At 38.3% G+C, this 16023-nt stretch overlaps 1 pseudogene across 1 annotated transcript; it reads left to right on the forward strand.

The window, feature by feature from the left end:
• The first annotated feature begins 12759 nt into the window (after positions 1-12759).
• On the forward strand, positions 12760-13297 carry LOC113462986 (mitochondrial import receptor subunit TOM7-1 pseudogene; annotated as a pseudogene). The gene has a single exon (XR_015987356.2). The product of XR_015987356.2 is annotated as a mitochondrial import receptor subunit TOM7-1 pseudogene (transcript).
• The last annotated feature ends 2726 nt before the right edge of the window (positions 13298-16023 follow it).

The following is a 16023-nucleotide window of genomic DNA, read 5'->3' on the forward strand; positions in this document are numbered from 1 at the left end:
TAAAGGAGGTTATTGTCACTTTTGCTGTGCATGATTCATAAGAGTTTTTTTTTTTTTTGAGAGAGAGAGCCTTCGTTCCATTTCTTCTTCTTTTAGTTGTCTTTTTCTTTTTGACTCTTATGATTGTGCTTATACCTGTGAAGGACTGTTGTATCAAAAAAAAAAAAAAAAATACCATGTTATTAATGGTTGATGTATTTTATCTGTAATTGTCATTCGATGGCAGCTTACATATTAGCGGCTGCGTTTTTCGGGAGTTTGGAGGGGTCTGGTTGTATCATTAGATTGTACGTAGCCGCCATGAGATTTATACAGATAAATGAAAAAAAGTTTGAAGTACTTTTACTTTGAGATCCGTACGAGGTATGAGGTACGGCCGATGCCGCCAAGATCAACCATTTGGCGTGAAATATACAACCCGAACGTGTTAAGGCTATTTTTTTTTTCTTGAAACGAGCGAACCATATCTAACGAATAGGAAAAAATTCAATAAAACTAGAAAATAAAATATTTAGGAGTGCCCGAGGCAGTTCTCCATCTCCAGTCCACACGGTACTACTTGTATGGCTAGCCATATAAGCGGCCATCCAATCCACAATTCCATTAGTTTCACGGAAGACATGCTTGGTTTCAAAGGCCACTTCATCCCTCATTATGGCTCAGATGCTACGAAGCAGAAGGTGGTCATCATCCGCACCCCTCGGACCTCCTAGATTCATCTGATAACCGTGGCCGAGTCGTCCTCCATGATGACTGAGCGAGCTCGCAATTCTAGTTGGACATGTCGAAGGTCTGTCCACGCGGCTCTCAACTCTGCACCAAAAATCGAAATATCGAATTGCTGACAGCCACTTGCTGCCATCACCCTGGTATTCGAATCCCTGATAATAAATTCTGTGCCACCTTATGTACTTTTATTTGAAACAGATTCATCAAAATTGGTCTTGAGAAAGTTCAGCGGTGGGAGCTAAAATCTCTACGGCTCCATCGGTTAATTAGAATTTGGTGGACAGTTTTTGGGAGGGGAAGCGTGATGCGATGCGTGGCCTGCATCAAAAGGTACAGTTGGGCTGTCTCATATTTGACACCGCCATCAGCCTCTGCATTCTGCAAGGAGAAGCACATGAAATCAGGCTTTTAAACATTAAAAATCAAGTCATACAAGATGGGAGTTGTGCATCAATTGAGCCTTGAGGTTGCATCAAGCGGCATTGACAAGTCAATTAAAATGGGACAGCTAAGTTGCATTTTCGCTATTTAAGGAAAAACTAGCATCGTGTTTTGGGAGGTCAAGTTTATTATCATGGAGCTCTATTAAATTTTGATTTTATATTTTATTATAGACATTATTTTTCGTATTTTAGTATTTTCTAATTAGATATTGGTTGCAAATTAGTCACAATAGCAATATATTTTTTAGGTCAAGAATTTAATCAAACAATAATGGAATTTTATTTCACCCTAAGTAGGAGTAAAGATTATTTCTGCAAAAATTTGATAGTGTGTGTGTATGTCAGTTTCTCATACTAAACGTAGATGAGTACAGCCAAAAAAGTCAGAAAAGAGAAGTTGGCTCAGCGAGTAGGGAATATCCGCCTGAGTCATCCAAAGAAAATTCTCCGAGTGTTGCGCCACATAGGAGGCCATCCACTCAGCAGCTGTGTTAACCTTCCGAGATACATGCGTGGCCCTAAAGGAGTTACAATCCCCCGATATCTGTTGTATGTTAGTTAGGAACAATCGCTAGAGAGATACGGAGGTGTTCATATGTTAAAATATTAATATGGTATACATGCGAAATAGAAGTGGAAGGATATGATTGAAGATAGCGGCCAAACTGAAGAGCATGACCAACGCTTGACAAGCAACCAGTCCAACATCATCAATCCATCATAGTCCTTCTCACACACAAAAGATGTCTCCAAATTGGAACTCAAATGATACTCAATATGCAACCTCCATGTACTTATTTGGCTATGTTTGCGACTTTGTATACGTGTCTTAAAACAAAAAGGAGGTGGGATTAAGGAGGGCTTCAAACATTGATTATAACCAATTCTTTTCGACAGCTCTTGTTTACCAAATTTCGTTTTAGTTGGCGTGTCTAATTGAAGCCACATGCATGTGGGCCATCCCCTTCCATGGTGAATTAAACTTGATTAGCTCCACCTAAGTTGCAAGACAACTTGAACTCGTTTATTAAGAGGGAGTTATTGCAAAAGTCTATAGCATGTCATGGGCATTATAGTGTCATGGTATTAGTAGAATCCATATCACGAGCAATGTGCTTGTTGCTCTCCATTTTCTCATCTCAATGTTTACCTGGGTGTATGCTTGGCAAGTGCCATACTTCAGCACAATAATATTTAACCACCTAACAGGTACAAGTATATACCATACAATACATAGTTCCATGATTTATACGCCATAACCAGTTCAGCTAGGATTTCCTTGTTGAACACAAAAGTATTTAGACGTAGTATATAAAAATAATACAAAATACCATGTTTTTGTCCAATTCTATTCTAGTATTGGTCGACGAGGTTCAGTTCGTACCGAGTCGGTCCGGTCTCTGACCAATCCGGTTCGGCGTTAAAAAATGATACAGGTCTGTACCGGTCCAAACCGCTCCCGTACGGGCTGGTACCAACTCGTACCGGCCGATACCAATCTGTACCGAGTAGGTTAGATTTTTTTGAACTTTTGAAGGCCGAACTAGGTATCGGTTCGAACCGGTCCGGTAGCTGACCGGTACGTCTATCGGTATCGGTTTGGCGATTCTTGGTATTGGTAATATGATTATAAAAGCTGCGAAAAAAATGACAAATGATGATGTATGGTGTAGCATTTCTCGTATCTTAATGGCTGGTTTTAGGTTAATTACTTGACCTAACTGATGTAACCATGGGAGAGCGTGGAAAGCAAGTGTTCACCTGCTGGGTCCATGGAAAAAGCTGTAAAGGTGTGGAGTTGATATAAAAGGATCATGCTTAGACTGAAGGGAAAAGCAAATCGAAATCGAACCGGCCCGCCGGTGCATTTGTTGTGGCCGGTGGATGGCAGACAGTAAAAAAAAAAAAGAAAAGAAAGCAAGTTGTTTCTTATTGGCAACCTCCCCCACATCCAAAGTTAATGCCCATGCACCTCCACATATTCTTTTGCTAGAGATTCCGACTATCCACATGAGTCATGACCTCATGCCACCATAGCCCTTGAACCTTGTTTTTTTATTGTGCATGGCAATAATTGTCCGACTGCATGCGCTCAAATGACATAAAGGAAAAAGCAAATAAGAATCTACTTTTTGTTTGCGTGGAATTTTTAAATAAGAGATAGAAAAGTAGTACTATTGTGAGTGAGAATAAAATTTTTATATTTTACGGAAAAAAAATTCATGAAAGATAGAAAAAAAGTTATTTTCCACTGATTGAAAATTGTGGTTCTTTTTTTTTCAAAAATATTTTTAAGCCATTAAAATTTAAAAGTAAAATTTTTTTTATTAAGGATATAATAAGTATTTTTTTTTACGAAAGTAGATACTCAACCAAGTATAGGTCACTCTTTTATGATCAACTAAATATGCTAACATTATTTTTTTATGTATCATATTCTTAGAAATCATCTGTTAAAAAAAATATTTCAGTAAGAAAAAATTTTAACTATCTACCGGTGCTCCTATGGACTAGACTCTTAACTATATTAAGAGATGCTAGGCGATTTTCATAATTCATAACAATAAGTAGATAGCCTAATGGTGCCATGCTCAAGAGACCGAGGGCTCACAGAGAACGTAGAAAAACTCTCACACTCATCCTGGTGCTTCGTAGCAATTTTACTCTTCAATTTAGAAATCGCTCGTCTAAAATTTAGAAAGGGCATGGCAGGCGAAGATTGGCGCCAAACAAAGGCGTAATCAAGTGGGCCTTGCTTGCGCCCAGTCAATTATTGACTTATCCCCAATGAATGGGGCAGTGATTGTAATGGGCGATCTATAGCTTTACCATTTAAAAAATAAGAAACAATTTTTACATGGGGAGATAGAGCATATTAAAAAAAAAAACATCTGGATAGAGGTATCCGTCAGGCCAGTGAGGTATCCGAGGTTACTATGACTGCTTCATCTGGAATAGCTAGGAACATCTGGGGTTCCCTTCTGTTGCTTTAGCGCCTAGGTATGTACTTATATCTTGGGAACCCTCACCCTCCGGCTACCTTAAGGTGAATTTTGATGGCAGTTTATCTGCCAGTGAAGGATGCACAGGCGTTGCTTTTGTGATTAGGGATCATGAGTCTAGGCTGGTTGTGGTTGGTGGGCGATGTACCTTCGAGTCATCTGCTCTGAGGGCGGAGCTCAGGGCAGCATAGAAGGGCGTATCTTACGCGATGCGAGTTCTGGAGGCCTAGTGCCTCATTTTGGAGGGAGACTCGGTGGAGGTGGTAGAATGGATTTTACAGGAGAGGCTGAGGGTCTTCAACCAACCGCTTCTAGAGGACATCAAACGGTTATTAGCCTATTACAAGAGTGTGCTGTGTTCCAGATTGGTCATGTATTCTAGAAGACGAACAGAGCTGCTGATTGGGTTGCCTCCTTTGCTGCTTATCACTCTGAAAAAATTTTGTGGACTCATTGTGTATTTATTCCTCCACGGTTGTGGAGTATTTTGGCTTGTGACTCTAGCAATGTTCACGCGAGACTAGTGTGAGCAACCAATTTATCCAAAAAAAAATATATATCTCCAAAAAAATTGATATCATTTTTTCTTGTTACATCATCTTTGTTCCCTTCCGGAGGAAACAGTTAGGCTACGACGCCTAATATTATTTTTATTTCTCTAAATTTAATAGATATTTCATTTTCAACTTCCCATGCTCAACTCGAGATATGGGATGACGATGTTGCATACTTGCATGATAATAGCAACATTATTAGGGGATTAATAATAGCACACCTCTTGTACAGTGAGTTCAAATCCTTTTCAGCTGCAGAACTTAAAAATTCCTACGTTTTGAAATATGTATTTGGTTATATCGCAATATCACACGTACACTTAACATGTTCTCACAATGACATTTCAGCGCACACCAAAATATTTTTTTGTTAAAAAAAGACCACAAAAGTCAATTTATATGCATCGTAAAGTATTTTGGAATTAAAAGATGGAAAAAAAAGCATATCACCTAGGAATAATCTCTCAACATTATCGGCATCCACTGAAAGGCGAGGCTCCAAATACTTTTAGTTAAAAATACTCAAAAATGAAATACTTAGATCAAGATCAATAATTTAAAACTAAAAATTATGTGATTTGCATGATATTTTTGCTCACTAGCTATATCATTATCATTCTTTTTTTATCAATGCAGTTCATAATCAACATTTTTGAATTTTGTTTTGAGAAGTCATTTATGGAGACAAATATACATTTACACATGCACAACACATTCATATATATATATATATATACACACACATACACACATATACATATACATACGAACATACACAACATATACATATATGTATAAGAGAAAAAGCACTCAAATATGTTGGTTTCCAAGCAATAGTTTAAATAAGGTGAATCTTGATTGGAGTCGGAGTTGCATTGATGATTCGAGCTGTTAGATATAATTTATTATTTTTGAGTATAATGAATTTTTAAATATAGGGCCAGACGGAGAGCTACCTTTTATCAAACTATTTATTTATTATATTTCCCATTCATACATTTTAACTCAAAATATTTAAAATATTTATATTTTTGTTTTATTAAATTACATACATTTAATTTTATTTTTAAAAATAAAATTTATATATTTTTTAAAAAATTTAAAATTTTTTAATCATTATATCCGGTCAAATTGTTTCTCGCAATGCCATTTACTCTTCTTTATATATTTTTTTTCATCAATCATACGCTACACCTCCAATTAAAAAATATTTTTAAAACACCATTCATAGTGTCGCAAAAATGCCATCAACATTATTGGCATCACACGTTGCAATCGTTTCATCTAAGGGCAGGTCCGGCAGGAGGAAGGAGCATTGACTTATGAACCTTCTCTAAAAGAAGTTTAGAAACCATCCCCAGTTATTTAAGAAATTAGTTGGAGAGTAGCTTGATTCTAGGCGTAGATATCTCCAGCACAGATCTGCTCTCCAAGTTTTGAAATAAAATGACCAAAAAAAATAAAAAAGCAAACAGCTGGCTCTGGCGCATCCTGGCAGTTTGAAAACGAATATTACCTACCCGCCCGCAAAACATCCCTATCCTCGTAACGCCAACATCCACACCGTAAGTTTATCCCCGAGACGCGGTTCCGCACATTTCTCCGCCACTCAAGTGCACGTGGGCCCGCCTAACCGACACCCAATTCGCGTCGGCGTGGCGCAAAAGTTTATTGGATTTTCTAAGTTTTTTTTCCACAAATACCCTTCTCAAAATTTAATTTACATAAATATTTTTTTTTAAATTTATATTTATTTCTGTACCACATAAAACACTGTTTTTTATAAATATTTTTAATATAACCGAACTTCTAATAATATTGATAAAACTATATTTATTTTAATTTAAAATAAAATAAAATTTTAAAACTATTTTTTATCGTAATTACTTTATAAATAACTTTTTTCACATCTATCCATTAAAAATATTTTAGTTATTATAAGTTGAAATCGTTAATTTTCAACGGCATTAGATGGATGTGTGTATATGTAAAAATAAAAATTAAAAAATATAAAATAGTGAAATAAGTGTTTTACGAATTTGTGCATACAAATTTTAATTTTATTAGAATATTTATGCAAAATTTTATATTTGAAAAAATATTTTTTTTTCTGCGTTCATGTCGCCCGAAGCTATTAATTGGCCGAGAAGGTGATCAGGGGCCCACCAACCAGGCCATCCAACGGTTTTAAACTTCCAAACAGAAGTGACGGGTAGAATCCGGTGCATTAAGAATAAAATACATACACGTGGGAACCACCGTCCGCTTGCAACGAGACTAGCCGTTGCATCCTTGTCGTGACCCTCTAAACACGGCCAGAGCGCGTGCGGTGGTTACCCTAAAGGCTGTTGTTTGTTTTAGCGAAAAAAAAAAAAAGGCTGTTGTTCGCAGGGAACCGAAGATGGCACTCAAAAGGACCATAAATGGATGACACGTGTGTGTGAAGGCTTTTTTGGCGAAGGAGCAAGGAACGACTTTGGCGGTTTGCATCACGGCCATTTGCAAGCGCTGCACCGCGTGGATGGGGGTCGCGTGAGACGCGCAAGCCATGCTCCCGGTGTCCACTAGGAGCACCATGTCACCATCCTTCGTCGCGCCTCTTAATATATAACTGGCAACACAAACCACTTCTTATTAGCAATGCTACGATCTCACAGAAAAAATATGGCAAATCAACCTAATCATAGAGTATGGTATAAATTTTTTTTATGAAGAAAAGTAACAACCTCCTTGTGCCATATTGCATGTTTAGTTTTTTTTTTTTTTTTTTTTTTTTTTTTTGATGTTAGACTGAGGCCGCGTACTATTTTCTCTTGATGGTGAATTTGGAATTTAATTGCGCGCTAAAAGCTAAGACAAAGGAAGCGTCAAAGGATTCGACGTTGCGGTTCCCAATTGGATGTATATTGGTTGGAATGAAGGAAAGGAGAAGGAGGAGCAATGAACAGAGAGACACCGATCCATAGCTATCGCTCTACCTGCCGTCGCTCCGCAAACTACTAGCGGACTTATGGGATGCGGTCCGGTTTCCACGCGGTATATGGATTGCTTAATCTTAGGTTCCCATTGATGTGATACAGCCTAATGCCTCGGAAAGTCTCCATGGGAGTTTACTTCTTCAAATATTAGACGCGTCGTGATCCAACCATCTTGGACCAGGGAGCGAATAAAATATATATATATATATATGCCGCGTCTGGCTGGTTGGGTAAGGCTATAGGTGTTCCTTTGACCTACAAATGAAACAACCAGCTCAGCCTTACAAAAAAAAAAAACGACGAGAATGTTAATTATAATTTCTTCAACAAAATGATAAGCTGTTAAACAACACAAAGTTGACAAGGTCTCTCACAAATGTTGTTGAGATGAGCCCTTGCCATTTATTTATGCTTGTTAGATGTAGATTACGCGGTGGTTTTCTTGTTACAAGGATATGGTGTTTGGTACAGGAAATGGTTATAATTTTCAATACAGAATCTCAAATAAAGTCGGCAAGTTTAAACTATAGATTGCACGGACTGTGGGCTTCGCATGAGGAAGTTTGAATCTTGATGATAATACTTTTGTTCTTGATAGCTGATCAACCGTTGAGACGTTTGAATCGAACATCGAGTTTTTTGTGGGCCACTTTCTCACGGTCCAAATGCAATCGAGTTGGATGGGCTTATTCCAGGTACGAAACAAAGGATCAGCAAAAGCCATAGGTAGCGAGACCCGTAATTCCTCTAAAATATTTTGAACCCAGAATAATTTTGTAGTGGTATTTGCCAAGGCTTTATATTCAGCTACCAGTACTAGATTAGCTATCCTGTTTTGCATCAGATAGATAAGAGGTCTTGCTGAGATGAAGGCCATGGTCGATAGTGTGCTTTAAGTAATCAAGGATCTATTTAACTATAGCTTAATGAGCCTCCAATGGCTGATATTGGAGTGCAATTTTAGGTCTAGTAAGAGAAAGATATTGGACTGCTCCAAACTATACTTCGACACAAAGTTACATCATCAAGTGGGTCACCTAAATGTTCAGATAGCATTTGATCTGCCACAGCTGGTGTCGTAATGAGTTTATCTCCATCCATGCGAGCACGAGCAAGAAAATCATGCATGTATTTCTTTTGGCAAATGAAGCACCCATTGTCAGGAGGCCGAACCTCAAACCCTAAGAAATAATGTGGCGCAATCGATGTCTTTTAAGAATCAAGGAACGCCTAAATGGACCAATATGTCGTGCACCGCATGCGCACCACATGGCTATAGACCATGCTAATCATGTCATCTCATCCCTACGAGCCTTATTCTACCTGCATCTATCTCGGTGATTAGCCTACAGAAATGAAATGATGTGATTTTACGTGGTGCATAGTTACATAGGATAAAATTTCCCATCTAAATGACTGATGAGAGAGGCAATTGTAGTACAGCTAGCTCCGAATAATGAGAATATTATCCACATAAATTAACAAAATAGTGATATCATTAGCAGTATGAATGATGAAGAGTAAGGTGTCGGACTTGGACCCAATAAACCAAGTGCATGCTTGCTACATAGCCTTTAAAACTAAAGCCGAGGAGCCAGGTTGACTCCTTAGAAGAATGAGATTTACAAACATGGTGAGGCCGCAATGGCTCACCAGAGCCCAGTGGTTCGGATGGGTTTGGGTTCTTTTCCAAAATAAAATGCCCATGAGGGGTTCTTTTCGTCGCTAATTAATGATGCAAATTAGTGTCGCTAATATTCAACCAACGACGCTTATTTACGTCATTTGTTTATCTTTTAACGACGCTTTAAAGTGTCGTTAACTTTAAAATATGGTGATGCTTTAAAGCATCGTAAGTATGAACTATTTTTTTTAAAAAAATTAAAAATCTATACACAAATATATACAACAAAAGTCATATAATAACACATGTATTATATATAAAAATAGTTAATATTTATATTGTCAAATATGATTATATATATATTGTCAAACATGACTGAATGTTTATTACAACTAAATGTATTTTAGAAAACATAAAAATATACACATAAAACTCCTAAAAAAATGTCTAAGGGCTATTAGTGGTCCATAGCAGCATCATCATCGTCTCTATGATTGTTGGAAGTATTAGAAATATATAAAGAAAAGATAAAAAATTTAAAAATTGAGAATATGAAAATTACAGTCTTATAAATCATTAAGGTCATACAAAAATATATATGATAATTATGTAAAATATTCGAATAAATATAGTTATTTACTTGAGGAGGGATAAAACTCTACAATAAGGATGCAATTTGGTTGAGCTGAGCCCTCAAAGATTGTATCTCTATCTAATGGCTTTGCCTCATCTCCTTCATCTCTGCCTCCAACCTACGAACGTCTATAGTGCTATTATTGTGTTTAGCATTCTGGGTATATCTGCTCACTGCAGACAACTGAGTGGGGGTAAATACTCTTACTAGAAATGGTGAAAAAATTCTCATTGTAACTATGGAATATATAGCTAAGAATTCTCTTTTCATTAATCATTATGTATAATGCTCTTTGCGAAACTTTTAAAGATATTACCATGATTGGTTATCAAATCATTGAATTAATTATTAATAAATGATTTATTTTCAAACTAAAATAAAAGATCGATACCTCGGGAGGCACTAATACCATCTACTCGATCAACAATGGCAAATCAAATACAACAAAATCGAGTGAAGAAGGAGGAGCTCGAGAGAGAGGCAGATGAGGAAAAGAAAACTTTTAAGAAACGGCAGTGGAGGAAGCTGGCGAAGAAGGAGAAGCTCGGCAAAGAGGTAGAGGAGAAGAAGTAATCTAGCACTGTGTTATTTGTGGCTTCCGACGATGTTTTCAAGCTTCATAACATAAAGATGCTTTGCAAAAAAGTGTAGGAAAAATGTCGTATCTCATTGCCGACCCTTTTAAGTGTCCTCATACTTCCAATAAAAAGCATTGGCAAATTTTGGCATGGTTACACTTCTAGGCAAATTTGCGTTGGAATTCTTACTTCCTCCTGTAGTGCCTACATCTCCCTCTACCTCCTCGTCTCGGGCGAGGTCACCAATCTCCGGTTCGGACCCAAAAGCCTCTGCTGCTCCTCCCCGGGCCGGCCTTCCCTTCCTCTTGTCCATCCTCGTCGCCACTGTCCAGGCATCCTCCAGGCCCCGATCTGCATCCAGAAGAACCATGACCTTCGGAGGTCCAATGATGCGAACTCGAGGGTAATTAATTACTGTTGTGGGGAGGGGAGGGGGCCTTGAATTTAGTCCCACATCGGCTTGTAGTGGAAAGGTTCCATGTCTTAAATGGGGGTGGAAATCCTTTCCTCTCGAGGCGCCTTTTGAAGGGCAAACCCGTGAGGGCACCAGTCTCCCCCCGTCAGCGTTGGACGCGCGGGCCGGAGCGCCCAAAGCGGACAATACCTCGGGAGGAACGTGGTCCTCTTTCTCTGCTAGCTTAATGTGGGCTATGCTGTTGCGCGAGGCTCCGGCTAAAGCGCCGTCCCCGCAACAGATGGCGCGCCAGGTAGGGGCGTCTTCTCCCTCCATTGACTACCCTTCAGGACTGTGGGGGCCTCCGGCGTTAAAAACCGGCAAGGAACCTTCCCACTGGGGGGGCTATGTTGTGGAGAGGGGAGGGGGCCTTGAATTTAGTCCCACATCGGCTAGTAGCGGAAAGGTTCCATGCCTTAAATGGGGGGGGTGGAAATCCTTTCCTCTCGAGGCGCCTTTTGAAGGGCAAACCCGTAAGGACACCAGTCTCCCCCCGTCAGCACTGGACGCGCGGGCCGGAGCGCCCAAAGCGGATAATACCTCGGGAGGAACGTGGTCCTCTTTCTCTGCTAGCTTAATGTGGGCTATGCTGTTGCGCGAGGCTCCGGCTAAAGCGCCGTCCCCGCAACAATTACCTTCCTTGATGTGGCTGCAACTTCCTTGAGAAGATCTCGTCGATATCGATAGAGCACCAGTGGCATGAATTGTTCGCCCAAACAAAGAGGTTTGCTGTGGTTGTCCTGTGGATCCCTGTTGTCTTGGTCTATCTGATGGACATCCAAATATGGTACTCATTCATCTTCTCCTCACTTGTGGAAGCTCTGGTGGGGCTATTCTCTCGCCTAGGTGAGATTCAAAGTGTGCAGCAGCTGAGCCTAAGGCACCAGTTCTTTTGCAAGGGCAATGTAGTTCAATTTGATGATAGAGGATTAGTTGTTCAATGTTCCCACCCCCTGAGACGTTTGGGTCTTCAACAAGCTCGTGGAGATGCGACCACCCTCTAGAGGTGGTGCAGATGCAGGGCGTGGGGGACTTTGTTTTTCTACTTTAATAAGATAGATGGATCATACATGTCTGATACGAATACATTCAATAAAGTCTAAAAATAAAATATCACTCAATACGGTTTAGAATAGTTAAAGTGTTGGTCCACATAACCTCTCTAGAGTGCTCCGCCACAAATGAGAAAGCCCAGTTCACCATACTATTTGCTTCGCCGTAGACATGCCTGCCACACATCTCCTCACACTCCTCTTAGATGTCAAGCAAGAGCGGGTGGGCAACATCAAGCACTATCTGACTATAAATCTAGCCAATCACCATCGCCGAGTCCCTCTCGATCACCAGGTGGTCAGCCCTCAGAACTTGCCTCACGTAGGTGATCCCTACCCAGGCCTCTCTCAACTTGGTTCTCGGAACTAAGGTATTAAAGATCGCGATCCGCCCACCGTGATCAGTCTGGAATTCGGATCCCGGATCACAAAGCTCGAACCACCTCTGCTGCCATTATCTGTTGCAGTGATATGGAAGTTGACCTTGAAAAAACTTAGGAGTGGAGGCTCCTAGGTGACATAAACCATCCAAGTTGTAAGAAGAACCCAATTGCATAGGCTTTCAAATTAACCCAATCCAACTTGACAAATGAGAACTCTTAACCCAAGTCATACCAAAATAGGCACGCAACCCATCCAACGTGACCCAAGCTATGGATGGATTTGGGCTAATACAAATCACGATGCACCCTACTCGCACCCGGCAACCGTAAGCGCCCTCACTGTCGCGCTTCCATTAAAATCCCAGGTCGTTCACAGCTTTTTGACTGCTCGGATTTGGGACGCGAGAGGTATTCGTCGGCGATGGCTTCTAGGGTTTCGTCCAAGGGAAAGGGGAAGGCCGGGAGGGGCCCCGACGATGGATCGACGGCGCGATGCGTCAAGGAGTGGAGCACCTGGGCGATGAAGAAGGCCAAGGTCGTTGCCCACTACGGCTTCATCCCCCTCATCATCGTTATTGGCATGAACTCTGAACCCAAACCCCATCTCTCTCAGCTCGTCAGCCCCGTCTGAGCCGCCAATTCCTCCGCTTCCAATTCCGAATTATCTCCCCGGTAGATAACATCCTATGGTCGGAGAATTTCCTCGTATCTGCTCCTAGTAATAATAGCTCTCATTCTTAACTCAATCCTTCCAGTTTTGTTGCAACGAATGTGTTCTTGAACTGTATTCTGTGACACTAGGTCAATATTTTTGGTTGTCTTTTGCCTAATTCTTCCTTAATAAAATTGATGTTTTTAAGGTACTACATTGTTAAAATTGATGTCTTTCGCTCTTAATTTCTTCTGATTTCTCTGTGGATGTGGTTCCATTTTTGGAGCGGAAAGATATTGATTGCTTCTGCTGAACTTTCTGTGATAAATTGTTGGTAGCTTGATCCAGTGTAATTAGATATCATGGTCTGTCTGGGCGCTCTTTGAGTAATATTATACAGGGATTGTATTTCACTGTTTTTATTGCAAGATTGCTTCTTTCATTGTCCTTGTTTTTAATTGTGCTAAGGGGATAGTGGAGTTATTTCGGGTACCTTTGAATAATCAGTTGTATAGGGCAGTTGTACTATTCACTTTGTATTACTATGGAATGCATTGTGGACCTAATTTGTTAGCGCTTTTTTCCATCCATTTGTCAGTTATATTGATTCAGATTTACTTTTGGTTTCTATATGTAATAGTCCCAAAGGAAATCTTTTTTTCATTGCTTTTGTTCTGCTCTGCCTGATTCAACATATAATAGGAAGTCCTTCATTTAGGCCATCTTTTGGTCTAAATTGCATGTCTAGAAACATAACTGAGATCTTATCCTTATCTCATTTAGGGGCCACTTCTAATCTTCCTCTAATCTTCTTAGTTTGGTTTAGCAGATTTAATTTTTGGCACATCTTCAACATTCTCATCTTATGCTAATGGACTGTTGACATTGGCCAGCATTAAAGGTTGAAAAGCAGCTTATTTGCATTGATTGGTTCAATTACAACCTGAACACTTAAAAACACTAAAAATAAGATTATGATGTAATGGTCAGGAAAGATAATGATAGTTGTGGTGTCAACAAATGAATAATTGGTAATCAAACAACGGAGTTCCACTATTTAGCTCGATGTTAGCCTCTGTAGCAGAAGCTGGAGCATAAATTGAGTTTATGCAGGGTACCATTTCGTTAAACCTTGTAGTTAATCAGCAGTGAGTAGCACTAGGAGATGGAGTCAAGACTTGGGCCGAAGATTTAATTCAAACAGGACTGGTTAGATGTAGACCAAGATTCTCTTCAGCAGTATCCCCCATTATTTGAATTCTGCTTTAGGGCTGAAAGCGGGTCGGGTATAATCTGATTGTATCCATTTTCGTGTTCGATTCAGGTTGGATTTAGATACTAATTTTTTTGGTCCAATTGAATCTAGATACATGTCCGGATATTTAATACAGAAGTCTGTCGGATACGGATCTGGATTGGATATATTTGATTTTTTTGGATTCGGATCTGAATATCTATATAATAGGGTGCCTCCTGCATGGTAAAAAGTTATCTAAAATAAATTGTAAATCCTAAGAAACATCTCAACTAAAATACCAGCACCCAACCACCATACCACAACAATACTTCTAATTTATATGAGTCGTTCTTTGTACTTATTGAAACACATTTAGATCATTAAATAACTACGTCATGTATGTTATTATATTTTATATTATAATCATTATTTTCTATAAAAAATAGATATTTTTTGATAAAAATAAAAAATTAATGTTAAATATTTTCAAAACTTTATTGACTAAAATATTTATAAATATTAGTAACTGCTACATACTGCTACATTTATTTATAATTTTTCTTACAATCTCTCTAAAAAGTTAGATAATTCATGATTATTTTTTTTATTTATGCTATAATTCAAAAGTAATGATAATATATGATATAGAAAATTATTAATATTCTTTATATCATATCTTTACTTTAAATAATTTTAATTTTTAATATTTTAATGCAAATCTAGTCAAACTAGTAATTTGGACTCTTGACCAGGTTTATCTCCATACCTCTTAAATCTTTAATTATGTGATCTGCATAGGAAATTATGTTACCGTCCTTTATGATTATATAATTAATATTAGTTTTTATTATTGGGTTGTACTCGAAATATGGGTGAAAGTAGATCGGATAGTATCCGTTCGGATCTATTTTTGTATCCAAATTTATCCGGATATAGTATCCGACTAATATCCGTATCTGTATTCATATCCGTTATGAATAGACAATTATCCGATCTGTATCTGAATATGCGATTCCATTTGTAACTTTATTTAATTTTATATAGTACTCATGAATTTTTAAGAAAAATAAATGACAACATTAATATGCTATTAACTTGATTTATCATCCTCTTAGTTATATCTTTTATTCTGTGGTCATAAAGTTTAATTATCCAATTTATATATGTATTTATATCCATACTCTCGGGATTCGATTTGTATCCATATCCATTTAAAACAAATGTGGATATGCTTTTTTGCATTCGACTAATATCCATATTTATATCTATATTCATCTAACAAAACAAATATTAATATGGATATGTTAGTATCCGATCCGTATCTGATCCAATTTCAGCCTTAACTAGAAATCCGATTTCAGCCTTAACTAGAAATCCGATTTGTATCCAAATAATATCCGATTTATATCTATAACAAATATGGATATTAATTTTGATATCCGTTTGATAGCCGTATCCATATTGGTATTTGTTAAAAAAAATATGGGTACAAAATGGATATACCAATATCCGATCCGTTTTCAGCTCTATCATTGTTTGTAATTCTAAATAGGCATGCAATCCCTTATCTTGATGTTTTCTTAATCAAGATTATAGAAACTGCCTTGGACCTTTGATAAGTGGAAGACTAATCTTAACACTAAGTTGAAATAATTTTAATAGCTAATCATGCTTCAGATGAACTCTTTCTCGAGCAGATACTT

This window comes from Phoenix dactylifera, chromosome 5 (assembly GCF_051530095.1).
Source record: "Phoenix dactylifera cultivar Ajwa chromosome 5, Ajwa_hap1_PhDact_Kaust_v1.1, whole genome shotgun sequence".
NCBI classification, from domain to species: Eukaryota; Viridiplantae; Streptophyta; class Magnoliopsida; order Arecales; family Arecaceae; genus Phoenix; species Phoenix dactylifera.